Genomic DNA, 19,083 nt, shown 5'->3' with positions numbered 1-19,083 from the left:
GTAGATTCAGTCCAGGCAGGTCCAGTCCCCTCCTCCCAGGCTGAGCCAAGTGTCCCTGTATAAGCCCCAGGTTTCAAGCAGCCAGCTCATGCACTGAATACAGGACCAGGTCCCACTGCCTGGATGCCTCCCAAACAGATCAAGCTAATCAACTGTCTCACTTATCCAGAGGGCCTGATCCAGTTGGGGGCTCCTCTGCTATTGGTTCATAGTTCATGCCATTCTGGGGAAGACCTGCCCAACTTGGCCAGTAAAATATTTTTCTAATGGAGTTGTTGTAAAGGCGGATGAGCTGGGAAAAGTTGGTAGGTAAATAGTACTGGAAATGTACCAGAAAGTATCAAATCTTCTCACAAGAGTCTTTGAGACTCTCAGAAATAATTAAAAAATATCATTGTACAAAAATAGATCAGAAGTCATTCAAGTAACTTAAGACAAAGTTTACTTGATTATTACAATTTTATTGCCCAATTTTGGGTTCTTTTCAAGATTCTGTGATTTTACTAGCTCAATTGGACACATTTTTTTATCTCATATGATTTCAGGTTGTTTTACCATAATCCAGAAGCATGACTAAGCTAGAACATTCAAGATGCCTCATTAATATATCTGACACATTGACAAGGACAGCAGACAAGCAGAGCTCAGTATACAAAGATGACTGGGTCTCTTTCCCTTTCAATTTATTACTAGGGACTTTCTTTTGCTCTCTCTAGTAGTGCGGTCAAATTTCCTACATGATAGCTCAGGATTCTTAAGTGCGCAAAAGCATGAAGTTTCTAAGAATCTTAAAAATGTATGTCTACAACTGGTACTGTATCATTTTTACTCTATTGGATAAGCTTCGTCACAAAGGCAATCATTATTCATTGTGGAAACAAGAACCAAAGACTGTAACACAAAGAACCATGGTTTATTAGAGGCTATCTGAAACAACTTATCTTGGTTACTTGTCATAACAGTTCATTAAATGTTCAAGTTCTCAGGCTAATGAAATGGTTCACTGAGCAAAGGTATTTGCCAACAAAATTGAATATCTGAGTTCTATTCTTAAAACGAACATTGTGGAATGTAAGAACCAACTCCTAAAAGTTGTCCTCTGGCCTACACATGTGTGGTATGGCAGATGTGCATCCTCCCTGACATACACATAAACAAATATATATATATATATATATATATATATATATATAGTAAATTTTTTGAAGACTTAGAGCTCTGCCACTACTTCTCTGAGCTGATAAGTTACAAATCAATATGTTCTGGATTCAAGGCTTTAGTGCTTGAAGGATAAAAATAGTCATCCAAAGAATCATGATATATAATTCTTCAAGAGGAGCAGTATAGAGCATGACACATATCTAGGACTTTCACAAGATTTTGTATTTTAATCATAAAATCGTGGAATTTGCAGAAGAGTGCTTTGTTGAGCCATAATCAGAGAAGCTTCAGGGACAAATACAGAGGCCCATAGAAAGACAATGTCCAGAGAATGAGGGACCTTGGAACACTCAGTCCAAAATAAGATGTCTCCATCAAATTCCTTACCTTTGGGTTCAGGGAACCCCATGAAAAAGGAGGCAGGAAGAGTATAAGAGTCAGAGGGGATGAAGGACACCGAGGAAACAAGACCTTCTAAACACAGCACAAGTGATGCACGTATGAACTCACAGAGACTGAGGCAACATGTGCAAGGCCTGAAATGGGTTTGCACCAGATGGGTCCTAGAGCTGAGATGAGAAGTGGACAAAATCCCTCATCCCTCACCCAGAAGCTGTTTCCAATGGATAACCATTTGCAAATAAAAATTAGTCTTCTCCAAGGGAGACTCACTGGGGAAACCAACCACTCTCAAGGGTAGGTACTATGCCCAGCTGTAGATGATCAACACAAAACTACCTCTATGGCATCTTTGAAGGTCCTTTGTCTCATAATGTTGTATCAGGGCATTTTTCTTTTTACTTTAAAGGTTCTTTGATAAGTATTATGGATTCTGGTTTTATGCTTTTATAGGATTGCTATGTGTACAAACTTGTGTGTCTCTGTATCTATGTGTCTCTGGTGCTTTTACTTTGGGTCTTTTTCTCCTAATTTGTTTTGTTTTATCTCATTTTATTCTGATTTCTTTGATGCCTTTTTTCTAAGGACATAGAGAAAAGGTATAGATCCAGATGGAAAGGAGGTCGGGAGAAAATGGGGGTGGGAAGTTGAGGAGGAACCATAATCAGAATATGTTCTATAAAAATATATTTCAATAAATGAAATAATAAAGAAAATGTAGAGATGTGAATTCAAGCAAAAGTGTTTTCGTGAGAGCAAATTATAGCATTGTGTTCACTATCTGAATAAGGGGCTTCCTTGACACTAAATTTGAAAGTCTAAGTCAAAATAAGTGAAAAATTCAAAAATATGGTTCTCTGTGACATCACAGAATTCTAGTTTCAGGTTCCCTGCTTAGTGAACAGGTTCTTCCATCTCCCTTCAGTCTAAGTTGTTCAAAATTTCTGCTCATCAAAGTAACAAATTGATATTTGAGGACATAAGCACTGAGATCACCAAAGAGTTCAATTTCAGACACAACTTAGGAGTAAGGGCAGGTCAAACAAAAAATCTGGCACCGTACTCAGTTGAAAATACCTACTGCATAAGACCGTTATTATAACTGTTTTTAATATAACTTTTAATTGAAACTTCCCCATTGCTGTAATCAAAAGAATATATATGGCCAATTAGGATCCATTTGACAGAATTAAAATACGGTTTCAATGAATATTGCATATATGATCATAAGGTGAATTCTTTAACTTACAGTGAAGCACAGCATACTTATTCCAGCTTTATGTGAAGGTGAAATGCTGAGACTATAAGGAGGACATGGAACTATTGTCATATTCTGAGTATATATATGACATCATCGAGAAAGTATACTTTGATGAGAATAAGTATTAAGAGACAAAGCACCTAAAGAAATTGTACTGCTTAAGTGAATATTACAATAATCATGTCCAAAGATTATGGAAGCATGGATTGGAGATAAAGGTAGCTTGATATCTGTGAACATAAGGAGCAAAGGTAATGTTTAATATGTACTCTGAAATTCTAAGTGGATTTAGTGAGTATACTATGGAGAAGGTGAGACAAAAATAATCTTTCATCTCTATTTGAGAGTTGATAAAAGTGAAAGGAAGAGATAATGATTGCTACCATGGAGAAGACTGTGTTAGGTTGCATGGATCACATAGGATAATCGTTTTAAGGTGGTGAGACTATTATAGTTGAAATCCAGAAGAAAGAGGAATGAGACTTTTGTAGCTATCACTAGTCTAGGACTTGCCTGTCTTTCCTCTTGTCATATACAATGCTAGGAATGTCTGAATCCCCCATATTGGTTTCTTGACATCTTAATCTCAAAATGATGAGATTAGGTGGTAAGTATCTTTAAAATATCTTAAGTCTTATGGATGTATTCCACAAATTAATGGCTTTATTAATAGGTCTCAAGAAGCTTCCTCTCTACAATTTATAAGGCATGGTCAACAGTCACCACATCTGATGAATGGGGTTTCACTGAATAGTGAATCTTCTAGGACCTTGATCTTGGAACTCATAGATAACTTTGGGGAAAAACGAAATATCAGTTTCTGTTGCATATAAGCCAACCAGTTTTCATTTTACTATGTAAGTCACAGAAAAGACATGGTCACAGTTTGAAGGTAGGGGTAGAGGAAAATTATCCAGAAGCCTCCAGATAACTGAGGACTTCCCTGAAAACAGTAGCAAAACTACAGTTATGAAATAGCCATGAAATAATTTTATGGTTGGGAGTCACCACAATATGAGGAACTATATTAAAGGATTTCAGCATTAGGAAATTTGAGAGCCACTGGTTTAGTCATAAATTCTTCCTTTTCTATCATTTTAAGATATATTAAAATGACTTGTTATTGAAGAAATAGAAACTTGCTAAATTCTTTCTAGAACATAGACCAGAAATATTTGGAATATTTTTAATAAATGATGAAATACTAAAAAAAACTATTTTTAAAGGGCATGTATTAATATACTCAACCACGGAATGTATCCTAGTTTGCCTTTTGTTGCTCTGATAAAAACCATGACCAACAGCAACTTAGAAAAGAAAGAGTTTATTTCAGTCTACTCTTCTAGGTCACAGTTCATCACTGAGGGGAATCAAGACAGAAATTTAAGTTTTTGCTACAGGTCCCTACTTGTAAATCAAGAAAACAATCAAGATATATAAGACCCTTCACTCAAGAAAAGAGATCCCTTGTAAAAAATGATTTCATATGACATTATACTCTAATAACAAACAATAATAGCTGTTATTTTAAAATCACACTTAGAGGGCTTTACTGTAAGTAAAGTTATCCATGATTTAATTATGTTTATATTTGACAAAATCAAATATAATTCACAGATCAACACAGGTATGCTTAGCACTTTTGTCAGGCTAGCATCTGTATGGATATGTTTCATAAGTTCAGTTGACCTTCAGGATGGCTTGTCCAGATACAAAACAAAGATTATGCCAGTATAGAACTTGTGCTACTTTTGCTTTGAAAATTGTCTCCATGAATGAAACAGGTACCACAGATAACACTCATTTGTGCTTCCTACTCATCTACTGTACACTTCAATATCAATAACTTATAATCTGTGGGTCGGAAAACTTTAAACAAACAGCCAGGCAATAAATGTTTACAGCTTGGTGGACAATATGATCTCTGTCTTTGCACTGTGATGTTAGCCATAGAAAATACATTACATACATGCTAACTATATTCCAATAAAACTTGATTAATAAAATCTGTAGCAATCCAAATGTAGACTGTGAACCACAGTTTGCAATCCATTATTCTGTGATAATTTAGCTCTTCTAGTAATTTTATTAGGCATAATTGCAGGTTCAAATTTTTATTTTCACATGTTGTGTTATCTAAAACATAGTAGGTATATAATAAATACTAAACACAATATTGATTCTCATGAGAATTGTTCTATTTTGTTATGACTGATTATACTACAATAGTGTTCAGAATGTTATTAAATATTTTAAACAAATTCTGAAATCCAGTCATGAAATAAAAATAATGCTTATTGGCATTTTAATAATAAATATTTACAATGACACCATCTTTCTTTTAATGAAATAATGTTCATTATTTTATTTATCTACAGGAGTAGGAGTTCCATTCAGGTCCTGTGCATTATAGGCAAAGTGTTCTACTATAGGCCTGTATCCCCAGCCCAATATCTTCATTTCCTTAAAAGTGAAGACCAGTGAGAAAGCACAAAGGATAGAGGTATTTGACCACAAGCCTGAAGACTTAAGTTTTATCCCCAGAACACACAAAGTAGAAGGAAAGAACCAACTCCAGAGAGATGTTCCCTGACCTCTACACACACACACACACAGATACACTGGGTAGATAGATAGATAGATAGATAGATAGATAGATAGATAAATTAAATTTTTAAAACATGAGAGTTATGTTAGGAATTTAGATATTCATGAGATTGTGCATGTGTCTATTAGTAAGAAAATTCCATATTTTAGTCCATTTTTTTTCTTGCAAGAATTGGTATATGTACATTGGTTTATTAGAAACAGCTTATAAGATGACTTTTTAAGTATATGTTGAATCTACCAAGCATCTCAGTACTAACCTATGTGGTGAAAACAACACTGGAGCTGTTTTCTTAGTCTCAAAATAGAGGGGCGAAATTCCACATTTTTGTTGTTTTTTTTTTTTTTTTTTTGGTTTTTCGAGACAGGGTTTCTCTGTGTAGCTTTGCGCCTTTCCTGGAACTCACTTGGTAGTCCAGGCTGGCCTCGAACTCACAGAGATCCGCCTGGCTCTGCCTCCCGAGTGCTGGGATTAAAGGCGTGCGCCACCACCGCCCGGCTGAAATTCCACATTTTTATTATCAACTTATACACAATGTTTTTTTTTTTTTTTTTTTTTTGTTTGTTTGTTTGTTTTTTTTGGTTTTTCGAGACAGGGTTTCTCTGTGTAGCTTTGAGCCTTTCCTGGATCTCGCTCTGTAGACCAGGCTGGCCTCGAACTCACAGAGATCCGCCTGCCTCTGCCTCCCAAGTGCTGGGATTAAAGGCGTGCGCCACCACTGCCCGGCATACACTCTGTTTTTACAGTTGATAATATAAATCCCGTGCTTTAAAAATGGCACACCAGGAACTTCAGAGAAGTAGAGCTGGAACCTTTCTTGGGCTTAGCCTTGAGTTCTCTCCACTTTTGAACATTCAGATACATGAGTCAACTTGAAACAGATTGAAATAACTTGCGTGTGGATTCTTGGCCAATTATCTGAAATATGGCTCCTTCTTTCTTTGTTCATTCTTTCTTCAATAGATTGCATCACCTTAGTTCCTGCCATCCTTCCTCATTTAGCATAGTATTAAATTCTCCCATAACCTTGCTTTCTTAGTAGTATCTTTTATATGATTCCTAGAAATAATTAGTATAACAATATCTAGGTTTAGTATTTATAGCACAAAATTAATTAGTCACTTTTATTTCTGAATTTTATACTTTTGTTAGTTCAAAAAAACATACTGGTAATCTATTTATGCAACAATAGTGTTTACTATTACCCAAAGCAGAAAATGGCTTACAATGCATATCATCTACCCATGTCAACCCATTTTCGTTAAGCTTAGATGGACTTCACTTCAAATTACAGGGTAATTTTGATCTGCTTTTCAAGTGATTTGACACACTCTTGACCTAAAAGTAGAGTTACCCAGTCATTGATGCCATATTAGCATTGAAAAATAAGCAACAAAGAAAGTAAATATTAAATGGTAAGAAAGTTCAATTCTATAATACTTCTAGTACTTACTCATAATCCAAATTCTTGACATAGCTAAACACAAACTCCAGTTACATTATATTGCTTTAATGATAATTATATGTCTTCAATGAAACAAGGCAAATAATCTAGACAAATAACCAAATTTTAACATATTTACATAATCAAATTCTTTTATTTATATTTTATTTTGTTATTTAAAATAATTCTTAAATTTAAATATCTTTTGCTTGATATTTTCCCCCTCTGACAAGTCCTTCCAGATCCTCTCCCTCTCCCTGCCTAACCAAGTTTATAATTCTTTCTCAAAAACCCAAAACAACGAAACTAAAAGCAAGTAAACAAAATAAAAACATGCCCATCAATTATATGTTGGTCAACTACTCCTGAATATGAGGCCTGTCCTGAGTAGTTGATATACCCCGTGTTACTCTATTGGACGAAACTGATTTTCCCTCTCTCAGGAGGTATAAGTGACAGTTCAGTTGTCAGCCTTTACCATAGCGCCTAGGGTTTCCTTCATTGATTGATTCATTCATTTTTTAAATATAACAAAATGAAATATAATAACTTAAAACAAAAATCATCACATCGAAGTTGGACAAGAGAAACCAACAGAAGGAAAGAGCCCGAGAAAAGGCACAAAAATCACAGACCAACTCATTCGTTCACTCAGGAATCCCATAAAAATACTGAATTGGAAGTTGTAATATATACACAGAGGATCTGTACATAACCAAATTCTTAAAATTCCACCTTAAATATGACTTATAATTCATCAAAAACATTCAGAAATTTCTCAATCCATATAACTACATACATCTTTCACATGAAAGCTCTACAGTTTCATTCCAAGCTATAGTTTCATCTTTTTTCCTATAAGTCTTCTTGAGTAACAACTTCATTTTTTCATTACATATTTAAACATTGGGCTTTGCCAATCATTTCTCCATCTGTAAGTCTCCATCTCCATATGTACCTCTGGTTTCTAAGCAAATTAAAGTTTTGCACAATGGTACCCTGAGTAATGTTTCACTTTTGAAAATGTTTATAGAATGCACAAACATGGGTGCTGACTCAGCACTTTCGGTTACAAGTGATTGACATGAACTTTCAACACTGGTCATAAGGTACAACTAACAGAAAGCAGGGGCTGAACTGTTAAGGAAGAAGCAAAGTGTAATGAAACCAAGCCCAGATATAAAGGTAATATCTCTGCACTACAGGGCAGAAAGAAATAAAGAAATAAAGTCAAATAAGAATGGGGCTTTAGAAAATTACTTCCTACTCCTAAAACTGCTATCTCAAAGAAAAACTGTGATATATATCATGTTGGGCACCAAATGTAGCTGTAAGTTTTCCCATGTCCCACCTGACCCATGGTCAGGACAAATATTTCTCACCCACTGGTCCTGCAGCCACTCAAAACCAAGTGAACACACAGAGGCTTATATCAACTACAAATTGCATGGCCAATGGCTCAGACTTCTCGCTAGCTAGCTCTTACATCTTAAATTAACCTATTTCTATAAATCTATACTTTACCATGTGGCTTGTGGCTTACTGGTACTTTACATCTTGCTTCTTCTGGCAGCGGCGGCTGGTAGCTTCTCCTCTGCTATCTGTTTTCTTTCTCCCTCTCTCTCTTTAGAATGTCCTGCCTAACCTGATTCTGCTTCACCTTTGTCCAAACAGCTTTATTTATCAACCAATCAGAACAACATATATTCATAGCATACAGAATGACATCATCCATCATTTCCCCTTTTCTTTCTATTCAAAAGGAAGGTTTTAACTTCAACATAGTAAAATTACATATAACAAAACAGTTATCAAGCAAGAATTATAGTTGTAATATTTAGTCTATTTGTATTTGGCAAAATTAAAGAAGATATCCTATCTATCCTATATTTGTGAGTTGAAGGTTTCATATCTACCTTATCTCTTACCATAACCAAAGAAAACCATAATTATAACTATCTAGTCTTCAACTAGATCAAAGACCTCAGAAGGGTATAATATTACCTAAGTAAACAGGAAGTTCATTGTAAGTAACTTCCAAAAATCTACAATGACAGAGAAAGCTGACTGCCTGACAATCATCCAAAGTTCCTTTGTAATGTTGGGGTATCCATATTCAGTCCATAGGCCTAGAGTCTCTCAGTCACCTTTCTCTATGATCTGTAGAATGTCTGGCAGTTTATTCTGTGAAGCAGGAAACTGAAGGACCATTTTGCCTTGCAAAGTTCAGTGGTCACCTTCCTATGGGTCCTGCATGTTCAGTCAATACAACATTTTGTCAAGCAGTTCAGGAAAGAATAATTTCTTGCCCAAATGGCTATTTTTGCCAAGAATAAAATAAAATAAACTCCATATGTAGTATCTTTGATGCCCATCCTCCTCTCTGAAACAAATCAGTGCTGCCAGAAGCAGACGTGTCTCATTTTCCAGGAAAGTCTAAGTTTTTTTTAAACATTTTAAATTCCATATTCTGTAGGTCTTTGAAGTGTTTGAAGATTATCTACCTAATTGAATTATATCTATGTATACCTAGAAAACTTAACATGACTATAAGTTTGACTATCATAGAAGACTATTAATCTATATTTCTTAGTTATCCATTATAATTTAATTGAGCTATACAAACATAATGCCTTAAACAAGAGTAGAAATATACTAATCTACCCTTTTATTCTATCATATATATATATATATATATATATATATATCCTAGATTTCTATATCATATCCCCCTTTCTTCTTTTACAAAGATATTGACTATGACCAATAACAATTTGTAACCAACAACCTAAACAAAAACAAACATCCATAATCCATTTTTTGGGAATGTGGGCATAGTTTTCTAGGCTTTCTATACTTCCTGTATTCTTATGGGGATCCTGAGAAAATTAAGAATTATAATCAAATTCTGACTGGAATAGTCTGTGAGGCTGCATTGTCTGAGCCAGTTGCCTTGAAACCGTTCTGGATGTTGGATCATCTGGGCCATGGTTCCATTGGTAACCTTTCAGGGGGTCTTGGTTGATCAAACCATATTAGCCTGGAAGCAATCCACAGGTTCTCATCTTCTGTGGAAACAAAATCAGAACCTCTTTTCCAAAGCAATGTATCCTTATACATAAATGTTGAAATCATGATACCTTTAAAATATACATATTGATTTAATTCAGCAGTTTTTATAATCAAATGTCTCTCTGCAGTTAAAAATCCTAAAGACAACATAATCCAGACTTTCTGTGTGATATCCATCTTTATGTGGCTTATTTTTTATATTACTTTTACTTTTTCTTTAAAGACTTTATTTTTTAAAACTTTCTATTTTTTATATAACTGTCTACATTCCTTTTCCTCTCTCTTTCAAGCCTATGTACATTTTTACACATATTGTAAACTGTTTAGGGTTTATCTCATCTGAATATGTCTTTTTTAAATTTTATAATTAATTTAATTTTACATATCAGCCACAGATTCCCCTGTCCTCCCGCCTCCCCCCCTCAGCCCATCCCCCAATCCATCCCCCATTCCCACCTCCTCCAAGGCAAGGTCTCCCCTGGGGAGTCAGCTCAGCCTGGTAGATTCAGTTGAGGCAGGTCCAGTCCCCCCTCCCTTCACCTAAGCTGAGCAAAGTGTCACAGCATAGGCCCTAGGTTCCAAAAAGCCTGCTCATGCACTAAGGACAGGTCCCAGTCCTACTGCCTGGGGGCCTCCCAAACAGTTCAAGCTAATCAACTGTCTCACTTATCCAGAGGGCCTGATCCAGTTCCATGGGGGCTCCTCAGATATTGGTTCACAGTTCATGTGATTCCACTAGTTTGGCTATTTGTCCCTGTGCTTTTTCCAATCATGGTCTCAATATCTCTTGCTCATATAATCCCTCCTCTCTCTCGCTGATTGGACTCCTGGAGCTCCACCTGAGGTTTGACCGTGGATCTCTGCATCTGCTTCCATCAGTCATTGGATGAGAGTTTTATCACGACAGTTAGGGTGTTCGGCCATCCGATCACCAGAGTAGGTCAGTTCGGGCTTTCTCTCGATCATTGCCAATAGTCTATTGTGGAGGCATATTTGTGCATTTCTAGGAACCTCTCAAGCACTTTGCTTCTTCCTATTCCCATGGAGTCTTCATTTATTATGGTATCTCTTTTCTTGTTCTCCCTCTCTGTTCTTGATCCAGCTGGGATCTCCCACTCCCCTAAGCTCTCTTTGAATCTATAATGCTTTTCTTGCCAGGAGAGACTTCAAAGTGCTAAACTATATGGGCTTCTACTACTAGTTCTGTGTTGGGTGCAGAGAGGCTATTGTGAGCCTAGAAACCATGAATAATGAGAATATTTTCAGAGATCACAGACAAAACAGCCCACACCTCCCTGCAGACTGGGTCTCTATTGTTATCAACAGTATGCTAAGAAATGCTCTCTCTCATCTTTGTCTCTGAAAACAAGCTCAGCCTATCCTCTGCTGTCCAGGACCAAGACAAATTTTAAATATGACCCCACTTCTGATTAGTACCTTCTGCCTTGTGTGTAAAGGTACATAGTCTAGATCAGACTAGATTACTATGTATGAAGCCTGCCCATCCTCCTGAAAACCCTATGAGTTAAAAAGCCTCTTTGTTCTTCACATTGGAAGGCAAAGTTCTCTGTGTCCCTTTTTTTTGCCTATGTTTGCCTATGCCCTGTATGATATATCTCACTTGATATCCTGAATACCGAGGAATTTATCTCTCATTTCAAGACCCTCATCATACTATACATAGTAACTTCTAATGCTCTCCTACTTTAAGTCCTAAATCATTGCTTTCCTTGTTTGTGAGGTTCTTTCTCCTAGTAAGTTCATTTCGAAAGGTAATTTAGCATCAGCTCCTTTCTCCTTACTTTCCTCTCTCTTCATACTTTTTAACAAAACTCATCTTTTGGAGTATTTATGGATTATAGTACTTTTATCCAGTTATTTTGTTTATAGTCTTCTTATGTATAATTTATACACATTATGTTTTGATTATCTTTTCTTTATTGATGTTAGATTTAGCAGGTACATTTTAAAGAAAATAACATTTTTAACACCTATTCACAATAGCTAAGCTATTAAAACAACCTCCTAGGTGTCCATCAATAGAATAACCAAAATAGAAAATAATAATAGAAATAAATAATAGAAAATAAAATTTATAAATTTATCTCTCTGTATATGTATATACACACATACACACACACACACACACATATGGAGAAAGAAGGAAGGCAAAACAGTCTATATCATAAAGAAGAATGTAGTTACATTATTTGCAGGAAAGTGGATACAACTGGACATAATCATATTAAGCAAGTTAAACCAGCCTCAGAAAGAAAAATGTACATTTCCCCTCATTTGATTTCTCAAAATTACCGTGTACATCTGTTCTATCAGTTGTCACTTGGGATCATCAAGGTCACTGTCAAAAGTATTATTCAGTTTAAATATTTTCCATATCCACAGTATGAAAACCAATGTTGTCATTAAAACTAGTGAACTAAGCAATCAAAAGCCATCAGATAAAGTATTGAAAATCAGGTTTGCTCATCTTGAAATTAAGGAGGTAATATGAAGTCCACAACATATTTTTATTACATTATATTCTCTGCAGCCTACATTATAAGAGTTTGACTTTAGATTAAAAATGGAGAAGAATAGACCACAGCAGAGGAAAAGGTAGCTGACTTAGCAGAATTGTAAGCTAAAGAATCGAGTCCTATTAAATCCATGTAAAACAAAAATTGAGATGCTCAACCTCCCGTCCTAACCACATTGTAATGATGAAGTTTAATATGAAAATTACCCCCCAAAGTCCAGAGAAACAAACATCACAGTTGCACTTTCCAAAAGAGGTGCAAATCTGAGAATAAAATGAACTTGTTATTTTTTTCCTTGAAAAATTTGTCATGGTATTCGAGAAAAACTTGGCAGGTTTATGCAGGCAAGTAATAATATTAGCAATAACCACCATAAATGACTTCCTGGCAGCTAAAGGCAGGCAAGTAGAACCAGGCCAACAGACTGCAATTATACCTGAATAGTGGAACAGGGCATATCAGGAACAGTATTTGTTGGAACCAGATGAAACTGAATTCAAATTGTCTCATAAAGAAAAAAATGACAGGACAGTTAGGTAACTGTTTGGCACTTTCTCATTTTTGTTGGTTTGTTCTTTGTTTTTTCATCTTTATCTCTTTTTATACTTTAATTTCTAAAAACATGGGCCATGTTAAATTATGTTCTTATGTAATCACTATGAGTCATAATAATACCTATAAGTATTTTGTTATGTGAAACACCTGTATAAAGTGTTTCTCATGTTTGGTTCGCAGCATATGGAAATTTAAAAACTTATCAAAACGTGAATAGCCAAAAAGAAAAAGAAAAAAAAAGACTGGTACCTCCCAAATTCAGATTAAATGCATCTATTTAGAATTGAGTTAGGCCCAAGCTATATCCTCAAACTAGTGAACAATATGAAGTGTTTGCTGACGAAATACAAAAATATTTCCTAAAGAAATCCATAAAGGAAGTGTAAATGGATATGATCCCTTCTTTAGTAGCATTTAATTATATAAACTTAAAATGTTAAAAAAAAAAAAGAAGGCCAAGTAGTATATTTGCGTTTCAGGCTCAGAAAATAGCAAAGATTTGTTTCCTTGACCAATCTTATCCCAGGGCTGCTGTTGTCCTGATATGGAGCTTCTATATGTTCCACATTCCTTACAACCTGTTGTCATTTGTCATGTTTGATATTATGGTCTTATGGATACCTGTAAATGTGTCCAAAATAATGATTTAGATTGAGTCATACTTAAAGAACTAATCAGTTTTATGTATTCTTCTTAATGTAAGTCTATTCTTAGGAGTCTTAAAACAGGACTCATTATGTTTTTTCTATGTTGACCTTTAGAATACATGAAATAACAATTGTGATATGAGCCTATTTAATTAAAATTAAGAATGAGAATTATGTTATTATCATCAACACTAATTGACACTTTAAGGGACTGAGGCAAATAAATACATAAAATATTTCCTTCAACAAACCACACATGAATTTTGTGAATTTTATTAGTGAGATTTCTGGAATATATATATATATATATATATATATATATATATATATATGAGAATTTATATAAATAAAAATAGTTAGGTATTTACATTCATCTATAGATGAAGATGTCAAATATATTATTGCTAAAAGATATCATTTTAACTATTACCTTATGCTGCTTCTAAATGTAATAACTAGCAATGTTGCTATTTCTTTCCTAAAAGTGAATTGAAAAGTGGAAATGGAAATGATGACAATGAATAGCAAGATAGTTATCCTCAAGATCATTGAGAATTACCTGTCTGTCATGGCTATCTATTTGAGTGCTACATTAACTGCATTCCCTGACCCAGTCAATGCACCTGAGGCATTGAAAGGACTTGTTGCTGCATTGTTCAGTCTTCAGATGCAGAAGAGTCTGAAATTATTTATATTTCTCTTCTGTAGGAATAGGCAAAGTGCTTCAAGAGAAAGATTGTGCTTTAAACAGAAAGACATTCCCTCATCAATAACCATCTCTATATAAATATATGTATGTATTTATGTATGTATATATATATATATTTGCATCTGAATTTTCTTTGTCCATTTATCAGTTAGTAGATAGATGTCACTTTCTTATCTTGACAACTGTTAGTAATGCTGCAATAAGCATTGAACACAATTATCCTTTTTTTGAGATCTTGATTTTATTTTATCTAGACTCATACCCAGTTTTGGATTGGTGTAGTTCATATTATAATTTTAGATTTAATATTTGAGGAAACTCCAAAATTTTCTATACCAGCTCTACCAAACCTATTCGAATATCCTCCAATGGTGAACAAGAATTTGTTTTTCTCCATACTTCCACCAGCACCTGTTATCTCTTGCCTTTTTGATAACAGCCATCCTAAAAGGTATAAGGTGATATCTTACTATGATGCCGATTTACAGTTCCCTGACTATAAGTGATGCTGAGCATTCATGCATGTATCAGTTGACCACTTTTTGTGCCTGTTTTAGAATTATCTATTCAAAGCCTTGAATCATTTATTAATTTAGTTGTTTCATGTTATTTGCTACTGCAGTTTATGAGTTTCTCTTTTGTTTTGATTATTAACTTTTTATCAGATGTATTATTTGAAATATTGCCTCCTATTCAGTAGATTGTCTTTCTCCTTTGTTGATTATTTCCTTTGTTGTGCAGAAGCTTTTAAGTTTGGTGCAGTTTCTTATTATTTTTGCTTATTAAATTGCCTTTTGAATAAAAATATTTGCTACAAACATGTTTTAAGTTTCAATAAGAATGAAACACTAAAAAATAATATAGCATTGAATCCTCAAACGCTCATTACACATTTTTCTGCTTGTATCTCATTTCTGTTCCTTAGGGTATTTAATGATTTCTTTTAAATTATTTGTTTTGAATTCCATTCTCTCTTGATTTTTTCCTAATAATCAACGTAATAGTCTCAGTTGTGTTTGAAGTCCTGTTCAATAAACTGGATGTGAGAATTTCCTGTCTGGAACCCCACCTCCCTTGTATGGCAGTTTCCTCCAATATGAAACATTCCCTTAGGAAAAGTCTTAAAGAATCGAGTGGAACCAAAGGATCATGAGATTAGTGGCAACAGAATGGTCCCTTAGTTTTTGTTTTCTGTCCCATACTAGGTTGCTCTTCTGATATGAGACAGAGATTTTGGATTTTTCTCTAACAACCATGCTTGGATTTAGGAAAGGAGAAAGCACACTCCAACTCTAAAGCCAGCTTTAATTTTTGATTGAATTGTAACCACAAAATGATCATTTGCATTTTATGTTTGTACATCACACCAAAAAGAAGCATTTAGGAAGATTTATGAAATTCTACCCTGCTGGAGGTGTGCTATACCATTAGGCCAATTTAATCTTTTTCTTGGGACGTTTTCTCTTCATGACTCATTCTTCTTCAGCTGTTTCACTTGTCCAGGTGTATTAAGATTCCTTATTTGGATGGCTTTATTCTCTTGGGAAGACAAAAACAAAACCCTGCACCAACCCTAACTTTGGGAAGTTCCTTTTCTGGCAGATTATATCTTTGTTAAGGCAAAATGTTTTTTGGGCAACAGAAAAAGTAGTATCTTTAGATTATTTTTTCATAACTGATCAAATTAAAGACATTTGTTAGTCTTATAAGTTTGGGTTGAATGACCAAGCTGTTTGTTGAGCTATCACCTCTCCTAATTAAGATGTCTCTCCTGTTTGAATGCAATCTTTATTAATCTTGATGGTATCCATAGATTTTCTTCTCCTGTGGAAAGAAAAGCAAATCCTGCTCCCCTACATAACACATATCCTAGATTCCATTGTGAGGCCGACCAACACATCTTTAAAATATGCAGGCTGACTTAATCTGTAGTTTTTCCTATTATCCAATATCTCTCTGCAGCTGTTGTTCCTTTCTGATTGGCATTTAAATATTTAAAGTTAATAAATTACTGTGTAATCTATCTCTGAGGGTCTTTATTATCCTTTTCTGTTTATCAGGCATATCTTTTAAAGTATGATTAGACTTTTCTATAACTGCTTGTCCTGTGGGATTATGTAGTACACTTGTAATATGCTTTATGTTGTAATATGCAAAAAAATGTTTCATTTTACTAGAGACATATGCTGGAGCACCATCAGTTCTAATCTGTACAGTTATTCCCATAATGGCCATAACATTCTAATAAATGTGTAATTATAGAATCAGCCTTTTCAGAACTTAAGGCAGTTACCCACTGAAATCCTGAGTATGTATCTATGGTGTGGTGCACATACCCAGGCAGGGGTTGGCAGTGGCTGGCAATAGCACACAGAGCCAGGGTACGCAGTGGCCACTGGCTGCTGCAATTGTGCTGGCTGCAGAAGTGTGTAGGGAAGAAGTGTCCCATGTGTACTTGTGGAGGAGTAGCAGCAGTAGAAGCTACCATGGGCTATCATGATCTCATGGTGCACATTGGATCCCAAATGTTGTTTTTACCTAAGTTGTTCTATTACCCATAATATCAGGAGTCAGATATTGGGATGAAAACCTGATAGATCAAAAAGGCGGCAGAGCAGAAACCAGCTGACCTTCCCTTTTTACCAGAGACCCAGCAAGTATATCTCTCCATGTGCCCCAGACCAAAAAAGTCACAAATCTTTAAGTCCCTCCCTAATACTTCCTGTGTATCTTTCTATCCATCTCCCTGAATCTTTTGTTCTGTGGGATGTTCTCTATGCTGTGAATGCGTTGCTCTGCTTGGTTAATAAATAAAATGCTGATTGGCCAGTAGCCAGGCAGAAAATATAGACGGGATAAACAGAAAAAAAAATTCTGAAAACAAAAAGGCTGAGTCAGGAGATGCTGCCAGCCACCGCCATGAGTACCAACATGTAAGATACTGGTAAGCCACAAGCCATATAACAAAACATAGATTTATAAAAATGGGTTAATTTAAGACATAAAAACAGCTAACTAAAAGCCTGAGTCATTAGGCCAAACAGTTTAAATAATATAAGTGTCTGTATGTTTATTTTATAAATGGACTATGGGACTGTGGGGGATTGGCGGGACCCAGAGAGAAGCTCTCCAGCTACACTTCTGTACTCTCTATGAATAATTCGTGTCAACTAGTGGCTGGCTCTGCCACCTGATCCCAGGTTAATTTTATTAACACAGTCTCAGAGTTTTACAGTGTGATGAAATATCCCACAATTGAAGGACGGAAGGGAGAAAGGAAGGAAGGAAAGAATCTCTAGAATAAATATATTATTTTAGTGAAATTAGATCAATTTCCCCCATTGATGAAACTGGTTGCTATTGCATTTCTAAACGACACCACTATGCATAGGAAATAGCTGTAATTCATGTCTTAGTGATGTCAAAGGTCGTCACTTGAACACTTGAAAGGTGTTACAATTCATATAATTATTCAATTAGTTTTTCTTTCCCTGAAAAAAATCACTTTTGTTATTCACAGATCATATTTCTTGGACAATAGGTTTCAAGTTCACCTTGATTTTTCTTTCAACACCTTTACCAAACACTATGATAAACTCAGGAGTGAACAGTCCAGATCACCTACCACAACTCGTTTCATCCAGAGTACACAATGACAGTTGAATACAACTATTGCTCAAGGTGCCCAGTACAAAAACACAGGAGCAAGTCATATCAGTCAAGAGTTTCCCACAGGAGCCAGCTGGCACTCACTGAGAGGGCTGCTATGCATTTTGGCTCCTCAGTCTGATCCTATTTTTCCCCTTTCTTCCACAGGTGTATTAAAGTTAGCTTGCAGTTAATATTTTGAGGTCTAAACTCATCCTTAGAGTTTTCTTCTCAAGGAAACCAACCAACCACTACCATCTGAATTTACTTACTTTTTGAATGCCTAAAAATGATTACTGAATATTATTAACCACAATGCATTGTTTTTTCCCTTTAGTTCTGGAATTTTGTCCCCAGGTAGTGTTGTAGGTATTTTATTTTGTTATAACAGTAAAGTAACAGAAAAATCTGAGACAAAAAAGTAAATTTAAAGAAAATATGATATCAATGCTCAAGACTTTATTCTTATGAACACATTTTCACATTCTCAGTATTTTGAAAATATATATTATTATTTATAATTACTTTTTTATTAGCATTTTTCTTGTATTTTACATACTGACCACAGTTTCCCCTCCCTCCTCTCCTCCCATTCCCAATCTATGCCTCCCATCTACTCCCCTCTCCATCCCTCCATTCCTCCTTCATTTCCATTCGGAAAGGGGTAGTTCCATGGGCTTGAACATAGGATGACACATCAAATTGAAGTAGGCCCGCGCTCCTTCCCATGTATGAAGGCTGGGCACAGTAATCCAGCATGGGGAACAGGTTCGCAAAAGTCAGCTAAATGCCAGGGACAGGTACTGATCTCACTGCTGGGAGCCTTAAAAACATACAAAAGTGCACAACTGTTACACACACATGCAGGGGACCTAGGTCAAACCCATACAGGCTCCTAACTCTTGGTCCAGAGTCCATGAGCTCCCACAAGCTCAGTTCAGCTGTCTCTGTGGGTTCCTTCATCATGACCTTGACTCACCTGGCTCAATCAGTCCCTCCTCTCTTTCTTCAGGATGACTCCCAGAGCTTGTCCCAATGCTTG

The sequence above is a fragment of the Peromyscus californicus genome, unplaced genomic scaffold (assembly GCF_007827085.1).
Source record: "Peromyscus californicus insignis strain IS unplaced genomic scaffold, ASM782708v3 Scaffold_10__1_contigs__length_136768540, whole genome shotgun sequence".
Lineage (NCBI taxonomy): Eukaryota > Metazoa > Chordata > Mammalia > Rodentia > Cricetidae > Peromyscus > Peromyscus californicus.
The sequence above is the reverse complement of the archived record's forward strand: the minus strand, read 5'-3'. Positions refer to the sequence as shown.